We start from the raw sequence: 23,401 nt of genomic DNA on the forward strand, positions 1-23,401 counted from the left end.
GAAATAAACCAACTCTACAGGTGGAATTGAAAATGGGACAAATTCAATTTCAGTAATGGATAAAATTGCGAGGAATCAACCAGATGTGGATAAAATTGCGAGGAATCAACCAGATGTGGATGAAAGCATGAGTTCATCGAACGGGTTACCTTCTGAGAGGGATGGGAAACCAACTTCTTATACTAAAAACTGGGTAAATAAAAAGGAAAGAATCAAGTTCTTTTTTCCAGCTTCCCGAGTGTAAATGGTACCACTGGGTAACCAAGTGTAGGTGAAGGGTGTGCCTCCTTATAAAACTATTCCAGCCGACATTTGAAAACGAGGTGATGACATAGTAGCACCTTCTCAGACTCCTTTTCTGTTTTCCTCATTAAATTCTCAAATTCAGTTTTTTCTTTCTTAAACACTTCTGAACTATGTAAGATTTATTTTTAACATTCACTATACAGATGTGTGTTTTCTAAACAACAATTACTGGTAATGTGAATAGCACTTAGGCCCTTTTGAACTATCATCCACAGGTATTGGCCCCTTTCTAATTGACAGGCACTTCTAACCCTAGTGCCTGTGTTATTTTATTTTAGTTTCCATGACTCTGTAATGGAGATTCTATTATTATTGTTATTTTATACATGAAGAGATGGTGGCTTTGAGAGGCTGGGCACGGTGGCTCATACCTGTAATCTCAGCACTTTGGGAGACTGAGGCGGGCCAATCCCTTGAGCTCAGGGGTTCAAGACCAGCCTGGGCAACATGCTGAGACCCTGTCTGTACAAAAAATACAAAAATTAGCCAGGGTTGGTGGTGCACACCTGTGTTCCCAGCTACCTGGGAGGCTGAGGTGGGAGAACCGCTTGAACCCAGGAGGAAGTCAAGGCTGTGGTGAGCCAAGATTGCACCACTGCATTCTAGCCTGGGTGACAGAGTGAGACCCTATCTCAGAAATAAATAAGTATATTTTCAGGGTCATGTGTGGTATATGAGCAAGCCTGGAGTCTGAGCAAAGGATCTCAGCCTCAGAAGTGTGAGCTCCTTGCCACCTTCTTGTAGGAATGTCTGCTGGGAAGTGAATTATACCCCCGGCCCCAGGTCATAGTGAAGCCCTAACTCCAGTGTGGCTGTGTAAGGAGATGGGGCCTACAAGGAGGTAATTTAGGCTAAAGGAGGTCATGAGGATAGAGCCCTTGTGTGTTAGGGTGGTGTCCTTGCATGAGGGAGAGGACACAGCAGAAGGTGGCCGTCTGCAAGCTGGGAAGAGAGCCCTCCCCAGGCACCGAATCAGCCAGAATCTGGATCTGGGACTTGCAGCCTCCAGAACTGTGAGCAATAAATGCCTGCTGTTGAAGCTGCCCGGTCTGGGTGCTTTGCTACCACAGCCGTGCTGACTCGTACAACACTCACAGCAAAGCTTGTTTGAGTCTTGTGACCTACAGCCTTAACTTGCTATTTAACTATTACAGGTGAGTGCTCTTGCACCCACATCTGTGTTTCAGACCCCCAGCCCCTGGATCAGGGAGTAATCCCTGTGTTTCTTTTGACCCCCAACAGTCTACTGCAGCGCAGTGCTGTCAGCAGATGTGGTGGGAGGTCAATTGCTGAGTGAGGTCATGTTTCCAGAATGTACAACGCTGAGTGTTGAGCATGCAGTCAAGTTCTGTGTGTTCCAACTTACTGAAGAGTATTCAGTGCCGCCTGCTCTCTCCCCTGTGTCTCCACCATGCCCAGCTGTGACTATACCCCCTAAGAAGGCTCCACTGTGGCTGGACGCATGCAGAGGGCTTTTAGTGGCTTTTAGTCTACCCCAGAGGCCGTCGCTAGAACTTTTGCGTCACGGTCCCAAATGTTTACCTGCCAGAGATAAATCATAACAATGCTGTAGAGCATGTGACGCGTCCCTGTGAAATACGAGAACAGCAAATGCTGAAGAGGGCTATTGGCCACTGATAAGCCCAACCCTACGTAAAGGTACATTCATAAAATTCACGGAAAGTTCAAAAGAAAGTTGGGTCAAACTTTAAGACTTTCATGACACCCTAATCAGACACTCACAATGGCCCACATCAATGGCAATCTACCTCACTGGCAGGACATGTTTATTTTGGAAACATAAGAAGATGTGTTTCTGGGCATGCAGGCGAAGTGAGGGACAGCTCTACGGAAGGAGCCAGGAAGCCACAGCCTCCAGGAGAAGCTGCCCGGCTGCATGCAGCCCTTGTGCCAGAATGGCTTTGATGTTTTCTAAAGGGTTGTAAAAACAAAACCACATAAAAACAAGACTATTTGACAGACACTGATAGGCCCACAAAACCTATATGTGGCCCTTTTCAAAAGGTTTGCAGACCCCTGGTCTAGATCACCCAAGTTACAGGGTGATTTTTTTTTCCGTTTTACATGCAAAGAAGTTTAATTAAAATAGAGCTTGGGCCAGGTACGGTAGCTCATGCCTGTAATCCCAGCACTTGGGTAGGCCAAGCCAGGTGGATCACCTGACGTCAGGAGTTCGAGACCAGCCTGGCCAACATGGCAAAACCCTCTCTCTACTAAAAATACAAAAATTAGCCAGGCGGCACACGCCTGTAGTTCCAGCTACTCTGGAGGCTGAGGCAGGAGAATTGCTTGAATCCAGGAGGCGGAGGTTGCAGTGAGCAGAGATTGCACCACTGCACTGTAGTCTGGCAACAGAGTGAGACTCTAAAAAAAAAAAAAAATAGCAGCCTGTTTGCCTCAGGCAAAGCAGATACTTACTGAGGGGTGGGAGTGTGTGGTAGGAGTGCACATGCAAGTTACAATCCCTGACGAGTCCCCCAGCCCACTGACTTGTCACTTGGAAAGTGACATTCCTAAACTGGCTACAGAGTGACTCCACTCTAGGATGCCTCTGGCCCCCTCTGATAAAAGGCTTTCCTTCTGCCAGTCTGCTTTGAGATCTATGGACAGGTTTCACACATGGCTCTAAAATCCTGCAGTAACCCTGCAGCTTTACACAGAAAATTTACTGTGCAATGAAGCAAAGCTTCGAATCACACACATCTGTTTTGGCTCAGCTCAGCGTCATGCCTCCACCCTCACAGAGCATGCAACATAAAGCCACAGGAACGTCCTCATCCACCTAACAAAAGCAAGGCCCTTCACAAAATAGGGTTTTAAACCAATTAAGTCATAATGGCATAGATTAACTTACATTGGAAAGTCTAAATAAAATTTGTAGAGCAGATGCTTCCAAAACATTTGAAAATGTGAGCAAAGACTGCAGTTTTCCCTATGCTAATATGTATAAAAATAAAATTTGAGATTTTTCCAAAAGGCTCAAAGCTCCTGTTAGTCGGTGGAATCCACTAGGCTCACTCGTTATAGTGACTTTTTTTTTTTTTTTGAGACAGCTTCACTCTGTTGCCCGGGCTGGAGTGCAGTGGTGCAATCACAGCTCACTGCAACCTCCATCTCCCGGGTTCAAGCTATTCTCCCACCTCTGCCTCCCAAGTAGCTGGGATTACAGGCATGCTCCACCATACCCAGCTAATTTTTTGTATTTTTAGTAGAGGCTGGGTTTCGCTACGGTGGCCAGGCTGGTCTCGAACTCCTGGCCTCAAGGAATCCACCTGTCTCAGCCTCCCAAAGTGCTGGGATTGTAGGTGCGAGCCACCACACCCAGCCTATAGTGACTATTAACTCATCAGACTTGAATGTACATAGGACACCACGGTAGGCTCACATGAAGGGGGGCCTGCAGTGTGTCCTATGATTAACACAATCACGATATGATTTCCTTCATCATATGACATGCATTACGTTTGAGAATAAAAATGCATTTCAGTTCTCTAGCAAGCATTTACTGTGTGTGTGCGATTTAAATAGAATACAATGCGCTGAAAAATTCTTTACATCCGCAATTTGGTTTTGGTAGCTGTGATGGAATTTAAAGCAGTTTGATGTTTCTCAAATTCAATACCCTGAACGTTCTCTTCACATTTGGCCCCGAGACGTCATGTTTCCCGCTCACCAGCAGATGGCGGTGTTGGATGCGGTACTGGCCTTCGACGTGCGCTTCCTGTTTATGGGGAAATTTTGGAGACCCCGAGCCTCGGTCTGAATCACATCACCTCAGAGCAGGAGGCCCGTAGTGAGAATTGCGTTGTACCGTCTTGTTTTACGGTGAGAATCCAGACCCAGAAACGGCCTCCTGTCACTCGGCCTCTCTGAGAACAGCGCCCGGTGCCGCCCTCTCCTCGGCTCTGACCCAGCCCGGCCGCCTCTCCCTCCTGGCCCGTGGCCCTGGGAAGGCCGCAAGCCTCCCTCCTCCTCCCCGCAGAGGCTCCATCCCTGCTCAGCTCCCGCGGGCCCGAGGCCCCCGCTGCTCCCGGGCAGCCCAGGCCCGCTCCGCCCTATGGCCCCGTCGCTTCTCAAAGCCCCCAGAGCCTCCTCTCCCCGGGCTGCGTCCGATCCGGCCTCAAGCACAGCACCATTCACGCTCCCTTTCCTGGCATAATTACGACTTGTAATCATTCTGAGTAATTGCTTATATAACCTCATCATCAATCAAAACTGATGACGAAAAACATTTAATTTTCCGAAAAATTGATCAATACGCATTCATCGTCATGCTAATTCATCCATTTACTATTCAGTTGGTTTTTAGACCAACCCACTCAACCTCCAGCTCCCGAGGTCAGGAACCATTTCTGTCCTTCCCAACCTTGACTCCTCCGTGCTTCTGTGGTTGGTGAATCAGCTGCGTGTGGGCTGAGGGCTCAAACCACGGCAGCTTCATCCTCCAGGAGCTGCTCCCTTTCAGTGAACAGGATGGACACGGAAAGCCATCGCTGGCGGGTGTGCAGGAGCCCAGCCTCTTTCCGACGAGCAGCTTTGCTATTGGAGCGTGAGGGCGTTCACGGTGACTTGCAGGATGGCTGGAGGGGGTGGGCCAGCTGCACATCCCACTATGACCAGGCTGCTGTCCACGGCTGCAGAGGCTGAAAGGGCTGTGAACATGAGCTGAGCCGGGCACTGCACGGCTGTGGAGAGGGGAAGTGGCACCGGCAACCCCCGGAACAGAGACCTCAGTCCCCAGCAGGTGGGGGGAGCTGTCAGATGGGAGGAGCCTCGGAGCCGGAGGAAAGGCAGCTCCTCCTGAGGGCCGGCTGGGCCCACATGTGGTTTGCTTTGCATTTTAAAAATTAGAAGAGCGAGTCCTTTGTCCCACTCCTGGCTGCTGCACAACAACAGAAACACCGACGTCTCACAACTGTTGGGTGTGACTTAAAGTGGAGGCCGGGGCAGGTGGAGGCCGGGGCAGACGGAGGGAGGCAGGGAGCCTGGGGCCAGTGTTCCCAGGTCACTCGTGGTCCCTGCTCCTGTACTTTGTGGAAGGCAGGCCCTTCTGCTGCCACTTCTTGGTGGCCCCAAGAACAAGCACACACACAGGCTCCTCTGTTTCAAGGGTTTATGGGGAAATGAAGAATGGCAAAGGGGACCAGTCAGGAAGAAGACTCTCTGGACCTGTCCCTCAGCAGTCATGATGCCGTGGTCACCGGGGCCTCCACTCTTCTTCAAGGAAGGCTCTCAGCACATCGATGCCTTCCAGGGGCCTGGCCAGGACCTGCCTCTGTGGCCTCACTCTTCCTCTGGGTCCTGCCCTTGTTGGGAAGGCAGAGCCTCCACCCTGGGCTCAGGCTGGCTGCTTCAATTCTGCCCTCCTGGAAACCACAGGCCTCCCATGGGACACCTCCTCCAACCTTGGTCTTGATCAGTGCCAACGCCCAGCACTGCCTCAGCAGGAGCACAGAGCCCACATGAGTCAGGTGCAGGAGCATGGAGCCCGCGTGTGTCACGTGCAGGAGCACGGAGCCCGCGTGTGTCAGGTGCAGGAGCACGGAGCCCACGTGAGTCAGGTGCAGGAGCACGGAGCCCACGTGAGTCAGGTGCAGGAGCACGGAGCTCATGCATTTCAGCTGGGCGAGTGCTGCCCAGGCCCTGACCCCCTGGCCATGGGTGCCAGGGCGTGGCACATTGTTGCCCAGAGGTAGCCCTGGTTCCACCCTCCCTGACATATCCATGGCACTGAGTAGGTCCCTGCTGCTCTGGCCCAGCTGGCAAGGGTCTTTCAAGCCTGGTGGTTACACACACAGTGCAGCGCACGCCAGGTGAGCCTCGCTGGGCCTCAGTATCCCTCCTCCCTCTCAGTCCACCTGACATCTCCACAGACGCCCACTCCAGGCCCCCAGCCTCAGCCACGCTCCTCACCCCAAACCTGCCAGGCTGGTCCCCGCCCGCAGCCCCTGGTGTCCCAGCCTCTGTCAGCTTGGCCTCCTCCTCCAGGACACCTTCCCTATGTCCCCTCAACTCAGCTCCATCCCAAACTCTGGTGCCACCCTTGCCAGCAGCCCATGCCTGCCAGGCCTCACCGGATGGGGTCGTCTGGTGCCACCCTCGCCAGCAGCCCATACCTGCCAGGCCTCACCGGATGGGCTTGTTTTCAGTTCCCGGCCCCCCGACAGTGGGATGAGCTGCGACTGCGTCTCATTCATCTCCGCCCGGCTGCACAGCTGGAGCTGGGTGCTGATTCATCTCTGCCGGGCTGCCCAGCTGGAGCTGGGTACTGATTCATCTCTGCCCGGCTGCACAGCTGGAGCTGGGTGCTGATTCATCTCTGCCCTGCTGTACACCCAGAGCTCGGTGCTGACTGAAAGAATAACCTCCACAAACGCTTTGATATTATCCAGCCCTACCCAGAATCCACATATCTGACGTGTTCGACCCAAACGACAAACGAGGGGTGTTTGGATTGTGCAACGTGAATGATTAGACATTTAACTAAACAGAGGAGTCAGAGAGACAGAGTGAGGCAGAAGGCCCAGCCATGCCTAAGGGTCCAGGGTCGCAGAACGAGTCCACAACTCCAGCTACAAATCACTCAGCCCCATAGCTTGACCTTTTCAAAAGAACACAGAAAGGAACTTCAAAGGAAATCCTTGAATAGTTAACAAAAAGTATAAGGAATTAACACCTTCATGTTCTTTTCTTCACTGCGATGACCACTAAGACCTCTAACAGCAGAGAAGACCTCTAACAGCAGAGAAGACCTCTAACAGCAGAGGCCACTAAGAGTTTCTGCGATGTGTTCCCTGAATGCCATGGGGGAGGCAGGGAGTGGGTTCCAAGGTCTGGACGGTGCAGAGAATGGGCTGTTGTCCTCGATCCCTGGTCCCCGTCCCTTCCACACACAGGGGAAGACAAAGGGCACTCTCTGTTCTGTGTTCTGCGTCTCTGTTTGCACAGAGGGGAATCTGTGACAGGGAGGTGGGGGGAAGCATGGGGGTGCAGAGCTCGCCAGAGAGCCAGAGAAGTCCTTTCTGTGAATCCTCACAAGGAAAGGGCCCGGGAGGCAGCAGAACAGCAGAAAAAGAAAACAAACGGAAACTGCCAAAGCCGATTTCCATAGAAAATGTGAAGTGCTTTTATTGCATCAGCCTCCGGTGCCCAGCGCCTCTGCAGGCTGAGTGCTGATTCCCTGCTGGCTGTGCCCCGCCCCCTCTAGGAGAGTCCTGGGCTGCACAGGTGTGTCTTGCTATCTGTACCCATACAGGCTGTTTCTAGGTGACTCTGTGGCACTCTGTCCCCTCGGAGGGGACTGTCACGAAAGCACGAGGCCTGTAGTTCATTCCTCAGTCAAAATGGAATTTGACGTTAGAGCCACACACAGCACCACAGTGTCAGCAAGAATAAGACACTATGTGAACCACACAACTGCAGAGCAGTTTTAGGAGTAAACATGTTCCAAACAGCAACAGCTGTTGGGCAGCTATTTAACTGGAAAGGGAACCATGCTTGACCTCATAACTCCCAGGAAATTCATCCGAAGGATAAGGGCAACTTTAATTACATAGATTTGGTATCAAGTTTTCCTATATTATCACTCCAGCAGGGTCTGTTGTCTAAAACCAAAGAGAAAATGTGACTGTTTTGGCTTCTGCATGTATTTCAAGGATGACACCACATGGCGATTTGTTAATGGACATGATGTATCTTTTCGATAGATTACATTTTTTCTTAGATTGTGTATGTAAGGTCAATTACATTAGGACTGTTTGACATTTCAGGTATTTTCCAAATTATGCCATGGAGGCAGAAGAAACTTTGAAGACTATGCTGCAAAGGGTAACATCAAATTTTCAGAAAAACAAATGGCTTCACATTTTAATCTCACTCGTCTCTAAGCTTCTCCCCCCAGCTGAGCTACTCAATCTGCTTCGACGTCCAGGAAGCTCACACTGTCACACCCGAGCCTGTGATTTGGTGCAGGGACGACAGCTCCCGAGACGTCTTTATGAGCACACAGGTGTTTAATGGGTGGAATAAATGTGTCAAGGTTGGAAGCCTGGTTTTGGGCAAATTACCTTCTGGATCTGGAAATTACTGTGATAATTCTTCACAAGTATGTAGGCCACACGCCGAGTTGCTCACAGGATTAGCTATAAAGTCTGTGAATGTGCAAAATTATTTTGAAGTCTCCCACTGTCAATGATAGCTGATACCTAAACTGTGTGAAAATGTTCAATTCCGAGTTTAAAATTGACTTCATTTTACAGGCCTTGGGGGAAGAGGAGGCTGTGACATCCACCCTGCACCTTTCATAGAAGAGGCTTTGTTCTATGTGATTCGGGAAGGTGTTTTATAAGCCTGATGCTGTTTACTGTTTAGCATCTCTCACGGACAACTCTCTTTCAAACCACCTGTTTCTCAAGCGTATCCTAATTCGACACCACCTATTGGTTATAACTTAGGTGTTGACAGTACTGTTTAGTGTCCAATTTTGATTCCTTTTCCTCATTCCTGTTTTTGGTTTTGTCTTTTGAAGGCCATATGTAAGTGCAAGGAAACATGCTGTATTCTAATGAAACTTAAGATTTACATTGATTTTTTCAAGTGTTCATTTGACGTCCCTCCTACAATAAAATGCTTCATCTTTTTATGTGACACTTCTCTTCAGTCAAAGCACAGCTCTCCCTCACTTGCAGATGTGAGGCAGCCGGGGTTTCCTCCAGGTGCCCTCTCTGTAAGCTGTCAGGCTCCCCACAACTTTCTGTTGTAGGACATAGCACATTCTTGATGACTTATTTGTGTATTAATTTGAATAGAGGTTTGTACACCTATGTATATTAAGAGAACATGCTTAGAGGCAGAGTTTCTTATATAAAATCTATTCTTATTTCCTCTTAAGAGAAAAGTTGACAATAAATTAAGAGATTAGGGAGTTTACATATTATATACTATTACTAACAAATATTAAACATTTTCATTGTTAAAGGAGTAATGATTAACCCCCAAAAGAGAAACCACCGGGAAAAAAAGTATTGGATTTGATGTTCCATGATATTCAATTAAGGACTGTTATTCCATAAAATATCGCACCAAAAAATGCTAACACTTATGTGGAAGAATATATTTAACATTTCTAAAATAAATAAAGTGGTAATATCTAAATCTACAAGACATTATAAATCCACAAAAAACAACAAAGAAAAAATACAAAGAAGTTAAATGGGCTGGTCACAGAAGTGAGTGGTTAATCAATAAATGAAGGCACTTTCAATCCCACAAGTTGGCAGAGAAATGCAAATTAAAACAAGAGATTTTAGTTTCCTATCTGATGGACACAAATGGAAAAGTAGCATCAAAGCAAGTGTTGGTGAGAATGTGGCAGGATGCTCTGTGCTAAGGGCTGTGGGGTGTGCCCCACACAGCCTTGTGGAAACATGACCTGGCATTACAGTGTAGTTAGACAGGCATTATATCCAAGAGCTTTGGGGCATCCCAGAAAACCATGCTGCCCTGTCACAGTGGAAAGCAACACTGGGAATCACCCATCCCAGTGGTCGGAACCTGAGTTCTGGCAAGCCCCCCTGCCGTGCGCTAACGTGCTCTGAAGTCCCAAATACACTTGAAAGGCAGCATAGACCACAAAGACTGCAATTCCTGGGCAAGTCCTGGTGCTGTGCTGAGCTCAGAGTCCATGGACTTGGGGGACACATGACCCAATGAGATATCAGCCAGGGCAGCCAAGGGAGTGCTTATGCAACCCCTTCTCCTACCCCAGGCAACATAGCTCACAGCTCCTGAAGAGACTTCATCCTTCCCCTGAGGAGAGAAAAGGGAAACCTGAGGAACCCTTTGTCTTGCAACTTGGATACCTGCTAAGCCACAGTAGAATAGGGCACAGAGTCCTGAGGCCCTCATTCCAGGCCCTAGCTCCTGGATGACATTTCTAGACACACCCTGGTCCAGAAGTGAATCCAGTGCGTTGAAGAGAAGAACCCAGTCCTGGCAGGATTTGTCACCTGCTGACTAAAGAGCCCCTGGGCCCTGAATAATCAGCAGCGGTAGCCAGGTAGTACATGCCGGGGGCCTTGGGTGAGACTCTAAGACATGCTGGCTTCAGGTGTGACCCAGCACATTCCAAGCGGTGATGGCTAAGAGGAGAGACTCCCTCTACTGGAGAAAAGGAGGGAAGAATACAGGTACTCTGTCTTGGTACCATCTTAGCCACAGTAGGGTAGAGCACCAAGCAGGCTCTTGGGGTCCCCAGTCCTAGGCCTTGGCTCCTAGACAGCATTTCTGGGCCTGCCCTGGGCCAAAGGGGAGCCCACTGACCTGAAAGGAGAGTTCTAGGCCTGGCAGCATTCATCACACACTGAATAAAGGGCCCCTGGGCCTTGAGTGAACATTGACAGTAGCCAGGCAGTACTCGCTGCAGGTTGGGAGCAATGGTGGCCACAGGGAGAGACTTCTCTGCCTGTGAAAATGGGAGAGAAGAGCGGGAAGGACCTTGTCTTGTGGCTTGGATGCCAGGTCAGCTGTAGTAGAATAAAGCACCAGGTAGACTCCTAAGGGTTTCCAACTCTAGTCCTTAGCTCTCAGATGGTATCTCTGGACCTGCCCAGGGCTGGGGGAAACTCACTGCCCTAAAGGGAAGGAAAGAAGCCTGGCTGTCTGTGTCACCTGCTGATTGTAGAGTCATAGGGCATTGAGCAAACTAGGCAGTAGCCAGTCAGTGGTTACCATGGGCTTTGTGTGAGTACTGTGCTGGCTTCAGGTCTGACCCAGCACAATCCCAGTGGTGGTGACCAGAGGGATGCTTGTGTCACTCCTCCCCAAGCTACAGGCAGCTCTGCATGCAGAGAGTAGCTCCATTTATTTGGAAGAAAGTAAGGGAAGAGAACAAGAGTGTCTTCCTAATAATCCAGAGAATTCTTCTGGATCTTCTCCAAGACCACCAAGGCAGTACCCCTACAAGTCTGCAAGAGCCTCAGCATGACTGGGCTTGAGGTGCCCCCTAATGAAGATATGGCAGCAATGACTGAAAACTTAAATTGTAACACCCAAGTCCCTTCGAATACCTGAAAGACCTTCCCAAGAAGGACAGGCACAAACAAGCCCAGACTGTGAACACTACAATAAATACTTAATTCTTCAGTGCCCAGACACTGATAAACATCCACAAGCATCAAGACCATCCATGAAAACATGACCTCACCAAACTAAATAAGGCACCAGGGACCAATCCTGGATAGACAGAGGTATATGACGTTTCAGAAAAAGAATTCATAATAGCTGTTTTGAAGAAACTCAAAGAAAATTGAAATAACACAGAGAAGGAATTCAGAATCCTATCATAAATTTAGCAGAGATTGAAATAATTAAAAAGTCAAGCAGAAATTTTGGAGCTGAAAAAGCAATTGACATAGTGAATAATGCACTGGAGTCTCTTACCGGCAGAATTGACCAAGCAGAAGAAAGAAGTAGTGAGCTTGATGACAGGCTATTAGCATACACACAGTCAGAGGAGACGAAATAGAAAAGAACTTAGCACACCTATAAGATCTAGAAAATAGCCTCAAATGGTCAAATCTAAGAGGTAGTGACCTTAAAGAGGAGATAGAGAGAGTGAGATTAGAGTAGAAAGTTTATTCAAAAGGATAATAAGAGAAAACTTTCCAAACCTATATAAAGATACCAATATTCAAATACAAGAAGGTTATAGAACACAAAATAGATTTAACTAAATAATGTCTCAAGGCATTTAATAATCAAACTCCTAAAGTTCAAGGATAAAGAAAGGATCCTAAAAGCAGCATGATAAAAGAAACAAATAACATAAAATGCAGCTCCAATCCATCTCGAAGCAGACTTTTCAGTGGAGACTTTACAGCTTTACAGACCAGAAGAGGATGGCATGATATACTTCAAATGCTGAAGAAAAAAGCGTTTATCCTAAAATAGCGTATGCAGTGAAAATATCCTTCAAACATGAAGGAGAAATAAAGGCTTTCCCAGACAAAAAAAAGTAATAGTAAATACACAGAAAAACACAGAATCTCATGACATGTCATAGTGAGAAGCTGCAAAACTCACTGGTAACAGTAAATACACAGAAAAACACAGAATCTCATAATATGTTATAGTGAGAAGCTGCAAAACTCACTGGTAATAGTAAATCCACAGAAAAACACAGAATCTCATGACATGTCATAGTGAAAAGCTGCAAAACTCACTGGTAATAGTAAATACACAGAAAAACACAGAATCTCATAACACGTCATAGTGAGAAGGTGCAAAACTCACTGGTAATAGTAAATACAAAACTCACTGGTAATAATAAATCCACAGAAAAACACAGAATGTCATAACACGTCATAGTGAGAAGGTGCAAAACTCACTGGTAATAGTAAATCCATACAAAAACACAGAATCTCGTAACATGCCATAGTGAAAAGCTGCAAAACTCACTGTTAATAGTAAATACACAGAAAAACACAGAATCTCATAACACGTCATAGTGAGAAGGTGAAAAACTCACTGGTAATAATAAATACAAAATTTGCTGGCAATAGTAAACACACAGAAAAACACAGAATCTCATAACACGTCATAGTGAGAAGGCGCAAAACTCACTGGTAATAATAAATACAAAACTTGCTGGCAATAGTAAACACATAGAAAAACACAGAATCTCATAACACGTCATAGTAAGAAGGTGCAAAACTCACTGGTAATAGTAAATACACAGAAAAACACAGAATGTCATAACACGTCATAGTGAGAAGGTGCAAAACTCACTGGTAATAGTAAATCGACACAATACCACAGAATCTCATAACATGTCATACTGAGAAGCTGCAAAACTCACTGTTAATAGTAAATACACAGAAAAAACACAGAATCTCATAACACATCATAGTGAGAAGGTGCAAAACTCACTGGTAATAGTAAATCCACAGAAAAACACAGAATCTCATAACACGTCAGAGTGAGAAGCTGCAAAACTCATTGGTAATAGTAAATACACAGAAAAACACAGAATCTCATAACACATCATAGTGAGAAGGTGCAAAACTCACTGGTAATAGTAAATCCACACAAAAACACAGAATCTCGTAACATGCCATAGTGAAAAGCTGCAAAACTCACTGTTAATAGTAAATACACAGAAAAACACAGAATCTCATAACACGTCATAGTGAGAAGGTGCAAAACTCACTGGTAATAATAAATACAAAACTTGCTGGCAATAGTAAACACACAGAAAAACACAGAATCTCATAACACGTCATAGTGAGAAGGTGCAAAACTCACTAGTAATAATAAATACAAAACTCACTGGTAATAGTAAATACACAGAAAAACACAGAATGTCATAACACGTCAGAGTGAGAAGGTGCAAAACTCACTGGTAATAGTAAATACACAGAGAAACACAGAATGTCACAACACGTCATAGTGAGAAGATGCAAAACTCACTGGTAATAGTAAATCCACAGAAAAACACAGAATCTCAACACGTCATGGTGAGAAGCTGCAAAACTCACTGGTAATAGTAAATACGCAGAAAAACACAGAATCTCATAACACATAATAGTGATGGGGAAACTACTCATACCTTGAGTAGAAGGACTAAAAGATGAACCGACTAAAATAATAACTATAACAACTTTTCAAAACTTAGATAGTCCAACAAGACACAAAAAAAAACAATAAAAAATTTACAAGCAGGGGGACAAAGTTAAAGTGTAGGGTTTTTATTAGTCTTATCTTTGTTTGTTGGTTAGATTGGCTGTTTCTACAACCAATGTTAAGTTGTCATCCGTTTAAAATAATGGGTTATAGCGAATTATCTGCAAGCCTCATGATAATCTCAAATCAAAAAATATACAATGGATACAAAAAGACACACAAAAAGCAAGAAATTAAAACACACTACCAGAGAAAATCACCTTAAAAAGAACACAGGAAGGAAAAAATGAAGGAAAGGAAGACCAGAAAACAAATAATAAAATAGCAGGAGTAAGTCCTTACTTATCAATAATAATATTGAATATAAATGGTCTAAATTCACCCATTGAAAGGCACATGGTGGTGAATGGACTAAGAAACCAAGACTCAATGATCTGTTGCCTTCAAGAAACACACTTCACCTATAAAGAAACACACTACTGAAAATAAAGAGATGGAAAAAGATATTCCATGCAAATGGAAATCAAAAAAGAACAGGAATAGCTATGTATACATCAGACAAAATAAATTTCAAGACTAAAACTATAAAAAGAGACAAAGAAGGTCATTATGTAATGACAAAGGAGTCAATTCAGCAAGAGGATATAACAATTGTAAATATAGCTAAGGTGGGCGGATCACAAGGTCAGGAGACCGAGGCCATTCTGACTAACATGGTGAAACCCTGTCTCTACTAAAACATAGAAAAAATTAGCTGGGTGTGGCGGCGGGTGCCTGTAGTCCCAGCTACTCAGGAGGCTGAGGCAAGAGAATGGCATGAACCCAGGAGGCAGAGCTTGCAGTGAGCAGAGCTCACACCACTGCACTCCAGCCTGGGTGACAGAACAAGACCCCATCTCAGAAAAAAAAAAAATTGTAAATATATATGCACCTGAAACTGGAGCACGTAGATACATAAAGCAAATATTATTAGAGCTAAAGAGAGAGATAAACCCAAATACAATAATAGCTGGGACCTCAGCACCCCGTTTTCAGCATCAGACAGCATCTAGACAGAAAATCAAAAAAGGAACATCAGACTTAATCTGCACTATAAGCCAAATGGATCTAATAGTTATTTACAGAACATTTCACCCAAGAGCTGCAGAACACACATTCTTCTCTTCAGCACATGAATCATTCTCAAGGATACAGGATATGTTAGGCCACAAAATGAGTCTCAAAAAAATTTTTTAATGAAATTATATCAAGTAACTTTTCTGATGACAATAGAATAAAACTAGAAATCAATAACAGGAGGAATTTTGGAAATTATACAAACACATAGAAATTAAATATCTGCCTGAATGACCAGTGGGTCAATGAAAAAATTAAGAAGAAAACTGAAAAATATCTTGAAGCAAATAATAATGGAAACAAAACATACCAAAACCTGTGGGATACAACAAAAGCAGTACTAAGAGGAAAGTGTATAGCTATAAGCACCTATGTCAAAAAAGTAGAAAAACCTCAAATAAACAACCTCACGATGCATCTTAAAGGACTAGAAAAGCAAAAGCAAATCAAACTCAAAATTAATAGAAGAAAAGAAATATCAGAGCAGAAACACATGAAATTGAAATGAAGAAAACAATGCAAAACATGAACAAAATGAAACTTTTTTTACTTGCAAAGATAAAATCTACAAACCTTTGGCCAGACTGAGAAAAAAGTAAAGAAGACCCAAATAAATAAAATCAGAGATGAAAAAAGAGACTTTTCAGCTAATACTGCAGAAATTCAAAAGGTCTTTAGAGGCTACTATGAGCAACTATAGGCCAATAAATCGGAAAAGCTAGAAGAAATGGGTAAACTCCTAGACATATACAACTTACCAAGATTGAATCATGAAGAAATCCAAAACGCAACAGAGCAATAACAAGTAATAAGACTGAAGCCATAATAAAAAGTCCCAGCAAAGAAAAGCCCGGGACCCTGACTCAACCTCCCAAGCAGCTGGGATTACAGTTGCCCACCACCATGCCTGGCTAAGTTTTGTATTTTTAGTAGAAACGAGGTTTCACCATGTTGGCGAGGCTGGTCTCAAACTCCTGACTTCCCCACTCTTCGACCTCCCAAATGGCTTTACTGCAGAATATTACCAAACATTTAACAAAGAACTGATACCAATCTTCCTCAAACTATTCCAAAAATTAGAGGAGGAGGGAAAACTTCCAAACTCATTCTACAAGGCCAGTATTGCCCTGATACCAAAACCAGACAAAGACACATCAAAAAAATAAACTACAGGCCAGTGTCCCCAGTGAACACTGATGCAAAAATCCTCAACAAAATACTAGCAAGCCAAACTGAATAATATATTAAAAAGACATTCAACATGACTAAGGGGGATTTATCCCAGGGATGTAGGATGGTTTGTGATAGGCAAATCAATCAATGTGATACATCATTCAACAGAATGAAAGGCAAAAACCATACGATCGTTTCAAATGATGCTTGAAAAGCATTTGATAAAATTCAACATCCTTCGTAACAACTCTCAAAAAACTGGGTATAGATGGAAAATATCTCAACACAATAAAACCATAGATGACAGACACACAGCTAGTATGTGGAAAAATATACTGAATGTGGAAAAACTGGAAGCCTTTCTCTGAAGATCTGGAACACGACAAAGATGCCCCAAATTTCTTTTTTTTTTTTAAATGGAGTCTCACTCTGTTACCCAGGCTGGAGTACAATGGTGCAATCTCAGCTTACTGCAACCTCTGCCTCCTGGGTTCAAATAATTCTCCTGTCTCAACCTCCCAAGTAGCTGGGATTACAGTTGCCCACCACCATGCCTGGCTAAGTTTTGTATTTTTAGTAGAAATGGGGTTTCGCCATGTTGGCCAGGCTGGTCTCGAACTCCTGACCTCAAATGATCTAACCTCTTCGACCTCCCAAAGTGCTGGAATTACAGTCATAAGCCACCACACCTGGCCAAGGATGCCCACTTTCACATTATTCAACATACTACTGGAAGTCCTAGCTAGAACAATCCAAAAAGAGAAAGAAATAAAGGACATCCAAACTGGAACGAAAGAAGTCAAATTCTCATTGTTTGCAGATGATATGATCTTACAATTGAGCTCTGGCAATGCTGCAGCAGATCCATGTCATTACACATTTGTCCAACCCCATGGAACTCACAACACCAAGAGTGAGCCCTTATGTAAACTGTGTACTCTGGCTGGTGATGAACTGTAGGTTCATTGATGTAAAAACGCCCCACTCTAGCGAGGGTGTTCACAGTGGGGTTTACGCTACATGTGTTGGGGCCAGGCGACTTTGGGGAACTCTGAACTTTCCTCTTAATTTAGCTGTGAGCCTAAAACTCATCTGAAAAATAAAATCTTCTTTAGCTCATGATCAAAGAATGCTAAAAAGAATTTCATGTTTTATGATTTGCAGTTAATATCATAATACTATTATCAACCTCCTGCCCTTAAGACTTTACCAAGCACAAAACTGGATGCCGAAAATAAACACTGCTCTGCGTTCCGGACCCACAGCTGCCATTTTCCTTCCCTCTCCTCCTGTCACTGGCTCATCTAGGGACAACCTACTGTGTGCCTGTGGCCACCGCATTTCTGCTCTTAATCATCTGCTTTGTGAGCCTAGAAATGACAGTCATGCATGTGAGAATGATACTTAGATTACAAACAAGGATGACGTGAGAACACAGGATGTTTGGGTGGCTTCTTGGAGTTGGGGACATCTGTTCTAGCAGCTAGAGGCTTGCTTCTCTGTGTCCTTACAGGCTCCTGGCTGCGAGTAAGTATTAGAGGACTCCCCTCCGCTTTATTTTACTGTGAGCTCATCACCTGTCACTCTCCGTAAGCGTCTTAAGCATGGGTGTCCCACTTTACAGAGTCATAAATCCTCTCACGGTGATTCACACAGGGACCTCACCTCAAGTACATTTTGAACTAGAAAGCTGAATTTGTGACAGGCAAAGTTACAAGAAGGAGATTTCAGCCAGATTTTTTTTTTTTTTTTTTTTTGAGACAAGAGTCTCACTCTGTAGCCCAGGCTGGAGTGCAGTGGTGCAATGTCAACTCACTGCAACCTCCACCTCCCAGGTTCAAGTGATTCTCCTGCCTCAGCCCCCTGAGTAGCTGGGATTATAGGTGCGCACTTGCACCTGTCAGGGTGGGCCGCTAAGGTCCTCAGGTGCTACGGAGTCTCTGCTTTCTCAGCCCACTGTGGCTGGATCAGGCCATTCACATTGCAGTTCCTGGGAACTGTTTGGGATTCTCTTACTATAAGAGGGTTTGTTTTCAATGCCTAAATGCCTTCTTTTATCCTACACGGGATTTGTGACAAGCCACAGTCTCATCGGGGTGATCCAAGTTAATAGCCACAAGTATCTTTGCCAGGAGAGTGTGTGGACAGGACACCAACCACCTGGCGAGCTCCACACTGAGAGTGATCCGAACCATGCTTAGATCCAGCCTGCTGGGAGGTCCTACAATTGTGTTTTTAACAGCATGGCAATGCGAGCACTCGCCTCTGAATTCCCTGTTAAAATGCACATCTCTGGCTGCATCCAGGATATAGTACATGAGAATCTCTCATGTCAGGACATAGAATCCCTGTGTTTAAGGAGTAGCTGCAGCGACTCCTCTGGGCCCAGAGGCTGGACGCTGCCATGGCTGTCTACACACAGCCCTCTCATTAGCACTCTGGGGACTGCTCTGATTCAGATTTTAGGAATATGAAAGAATGTTGATGAGAATTAGTGGCATATCCCAGACTATACAAACAGCATAAAACAGAGCTGCAATAATGAACTGTGACCGACCGCCAGCGTTTTATCTACTGAGTCACAACCATCACTGAGGACCGTGCCATGGGGATTGATGACTGAGGCTCCACGACCCATTCCCGCCCTCCGGAGCTCTCAGGTGTGGGGATTGATGACCCAGCCTCCACGACCCATTCCCGCCCTCCGGAGCTCTCAGGTGTGGGGATTGATGACTGAGCCTCCACGACCCATTCCCGCCCTCCAGAGCTCTCAGGGAGCAGGCCTGGATGATGAATTCATCGGCCCGCGGCTGTGTACTTTCAACGTTCAGTTTCTGCTGCTGAAGCGTTTGGAGGCATCTTTAGGGCCTAAGAACACATTCTAAGGTGTTTGCCACACAGCGTGGCCCACCAGCAGGAGGGCCGTATCACTGTGTCAAGACCCTAGCGTGGCATGGTACACGGTGACGCCAGCAAGATGGGCTTTGAAGGGAGGGCCTTAAGATGCCTCCTTCACGACCTCTGAGGAACTGAGCACAGTGAGCTCTTCTGTGCACAAATAGGTTTAATTGGGCTGGGCACAGGGCTCATGCCTGTAATTCTGGTACTTTGGGAGGCCGAAGCAGGCAGATCACTTGAGGTCAGGAGTTCCAGACCAGCCTGGCCAACATGCTGAAACGCCATCTCTACCAAAACTACAAAAATCACCCAGGCATGATTGTGTGCCCCTGTAATCTAAGCTACTCGCAAGGCTGAGGCAGAGAATAGCTTGAACCCAGGAGGCGGAGGTTGTAGTGAGCCAAGACTGCACCAGTGCACTCCAGCCTGAGTGACGGAGTAAGACCCTGTCTAAAAAAAAAGTGGGCATTGGGGGGAGACAAATAGCTTTAATTTCATTTGTCTGAAGAGGTGAAAGTCCCCCTTTCTCACTGAGCAAGAATATTGGGCTTCTGCAAATTGTTCTCACTTTCTTTTGCCTCAATTTATAAGATTCATCGCCTCAGTCTAAAAGGCCCATGTGTTTCCTGGTGCTATATCAGGTTTAAAATATTCAAAATACTCAGCTAAGAAAACCATTCTAATTTATTATAAAAATCCTAAAGCTCAGCAGGGGAAAATGTTGACGCCATACGAAAGTTCAAACAATTCTATTTCCACAGAAGAAAATGCTATGAGAAAAACTAAGATAACTTCAGGTTGGAGACCTTCTGTCTCCACTCTTTGCTTAGGAATATACTTTTAGCAACATTCCTTTTTGTCCCCCATGAAAAATAAAGATTTTAAGAGGAAAAATAATTTTTTCAAGACCCCTCAAAAATGAACAATAACACTTGGTTCTGGCTCGAGTACAAATTGTGTATAGAAATGTTTGGCCAGCTGCAGGGGCGCACACCCTAATCCCAGTACTTTGGGAGGCTGAGGCAGGAAGACAGCTCAGGGCCAGGAGTCTGACATCAGCCTGGGCAACATAGTGAGACCCCGTCGCTACCAAAACTAAAAGCATTAGCTGACCATGGTGGCGTGCACCTGTGGTCCCAGCTACTCAGGAGGCTGAGGCGGAAGGATCACTTGAGCCCAGGAGTTGCAGGCTGCAATGAGCTGAGAGTGCAGCACTGCCCTCCAGCCTGGGCGACAGGGAGACCTCATCACAAAAAAACCACACAAAAAAGAAAAAAGAAAAATGTTTGTGTCTACAGTTTTTCAACTCAAAGCTTTCCTTGGTAGGAAGCGAGGTGAGAGAGGAGGAGGAGGTCTTGGGGTCAGAGGAAGAGAGAAGCCCAGGTGGCCCGATGGCTGGGCGTCGTCATGGCCACTGCCTTATCTGCTCTGAGAGCGGGGTGGTGGTGCCATTCAGGAGCACCAGGTCTTACCGTAGTGTTCAAGCGGCCCACGCCCCAAGCACACGGGACGGGAAGGAGCGTCTTCCTCCCGCATCCTGGCTGCGCCTTTCATCGGCTCCAGATTGCTTTCTTCCCCGGCTGTCTCAATGCAGACTCCACGACTGTGTGAGGCCCCTCTGTCCTTTTCCATTGCGGGTGCGGGACTTGAGGCTGCCCCTGCTGTGCTGAGCTGAGTTCGAGGCCCACACTTGGCCCTTGGGGTCGACACTGGAGACGCTGGAGGCTACAGGGTCTTGAAGACCCTAGTGGTTAAATACCGGGTCTTGCCTGGTATTTAACATTCTAATCTGACCTCAGCCCACTCTGAGGGCAGAGAGTGATCTCTAAGCTCCAGTGGCTCGGAAACATGCAAAGGCACCTACCTCTGTGCTCCCCCAGGACATGGAGTGGCCACGAGAGGACAGGTGCATCCCCGGGGAACATGGTTCCAGGCCTGCTTCCATTGGGAGAAAGTTTCCGAGCCTCCTGGTCCTGGCCGCTCTGCAGCTCCTACCTCACCCCTTCTCTCCAGGGGAGAAGCATAGGGAGCAGCCCCTCCCTCACATGTGGGCTCTCCCATGGGACCTGCCCCCCAGGAGCAGGGCTCTGTGCTCACTCACAGGGAGTTCTGGGAGCTGCATCCTCCAGGAGTCCTGGTGCCCTGACACCCTGTGAGGGGTGGGGGCTGAGTGCATCTGACCCCCTGGGGTGGGGGGTGAGCTTATCTGACCCCCTGGGGTGGTGGGACGTGTGCAGTGACTTGGGTGGCCTTCACAAGCTCACGTGGCAACAAACCCAGCACCACTCTCTGGCACAGCCCCTGCGGGTGAGGCCGTGGCTGTTGAGTCCCATCTGCCTGGCTGCTGAGCCATTTCTCAGTTCATTCTCACCTGGGGGGTGGGCGGGAGGACATGATCTACAGTAGTTACCCCAAGCCCCACTGCACCTGGGAAATTTCATGGAGGAGGTGCTGCTGGTAGAAGGGAAGGGGGCCCTGAGAAAGATGCGGGATGGCCCTAATGCTTTTCCCTGCCCGCCCCGGTACCTCCTGACCCACTCCAGAGGCAGGGGACTGTGCCTGGCAGTCCTACTGACCATCTCTTTCATTTTCTGTATTCTGTCATGTTTTGGCATCTTACAGAGCTTGCTGGCCTGGCCAGGGACAGGCTGTCCTCCTCAGTCAGCCCATTCTTAGAAATGGGAAGGGCTTGGCCGGGAGCTCATGTCCAGACCAACGGGCCGGAGTCCACACCCCCAACCCCTTCTCAGCTACTCTCACACACAAGCCCTGCCCTGTACCACCCCTGGGCCCAGTACCAGGCAACTGGAGACCACCATGATAGCACAAAGCCCACTGGAAGGACGCAAACCAGTGCAGTGAAGCGGTTCCCCCAACCTGCCTTCCCCGGGAACCACAGTTTAGGCACTGGCCTCGGCTTCCACGTGCTCCTGTGCCACCCATCCTGGTGTTCCCGAGGCCCTGTGTGGTGTGCCGTGATCCCCCGCTGGGACCTGTGAGCGGACCGAGGAATCCAGGGCACCTGGGAGTGGGAACGGACACCCCACCTTAAAACCTCTGTGCGGGGGGAGCTTCAGGAGCCAGCTAGGGCAGTTCCTCACTTAATGGGCGGGAGGTGTCAGCCCTGGGTCCCGCAGGCAGAGCTACGATCCCTGATTCACAAGAGAAAACGCTGCATCTGACGCTCACTGTGGAGAAAGAGAAAAGCAATCCGGGCACATCAGGAGCACTGGCACTTTCTGCATCATTTATTTCATCTAGGCATGAACTGACATACAAGGCTCTGCACTATTTACGCCCAGGATTTTAAAACTCAAGCATTAATAAATACATTAACTACACAGATCACAACAGCTGACCTGAACTTGGCCTTCAACAGGTGTAGTTTACCTTTAATAAATGGTACCATTTGAGAATCGCTTAGAGCTTGAACAGGCTTTGGAGGAGCTTTGATCTCACTTGAGAACCCGTCTCCTGTTTCACACGCGTTCCATCCAAATCCATTCACTTGGCGTGTCTGAAGCACCTGCCAGCCCAGTGTCTGTGCCGGGTGCCTGAAGGCTGCACAGTCCAGGCTTCCTCCCGGATATAGAAAACGTGGAAATGATGGGGCCAATGAAAGAAATTCAAGACAACGGAAACAATTGCAGATTTCCATTTTCAGCTCGTGTTTTCTTATGAACAATAACATTGCAGAAGGGGAAGTATCAGAAAGTTGATTGATTTTTAATCCAAAAATAGAACTTTTTGTAAGCTAGGAAAGCATCTAAAATTAACAAGAATACAAAAATGCACTTTTGTTTACATTTGTTCTTTTTAGGTCTTACAAGAGATTATGTCTTGAATTTATCTTGACTTCAGGGAAAGACAAAAGAACGTTGAAAACACCCTATTTCCAAATCGTTTACAGGAAGTTACCTAAGAGACTGACAGATTCAACAGTTGCTACCAGAATTACTGAAGTGACACCAGAAATTAGCAGAAACAGAGCAGATGATTTACTTATTTGTAGCCAAACTGATAGAGTCACGAGTTTTAGTTAAGCAGCCAAAGAATTTCCACAACATTCATTTTCTTACAGGAGAAGTCGGTGCCTCCACAGACTCAGAAACCAAATCCTGAAGTTCCAAATCCAGCTCTACAAAGCTGCAGGAAGCAGTGCGGAGTGGAGGGCTGTTTCCAAGACGGAGAATAAAACGGGAAGGAA

General features: G+C 46.5%; 1 protein-coding gene across 1 annotated transcript in view; it reads right to left on the minus strand.

Annotated features, from left to right (window-relative positions):
• MYOM2 (myomesin 2) overlaps positions 1 to 23,401 on the minus strand; it is a 171,200-nt gene that overhangs the window by 115,473 nt on the left and 32,326 nt on the right. The gene's annotated exons all lie outside the window — the stretch shown is intronic.

The sequence above is a fragment of the Hylobates moloch genome, unplaced genomic scaffold, assembly GCF_009828535.3.
Source record: "Hylobates moloch isolate HMO894 unplaced genomic scaffold, HMol_V3 SCAFFOLD_8, whole genome shotgun sequence".
NCBI classification, from domain to species: Eukaryota; Metazoa; Chordata; class Mammalia; order Primates; family Hylobatidae; genus Hylobates; species Hylobates moloch.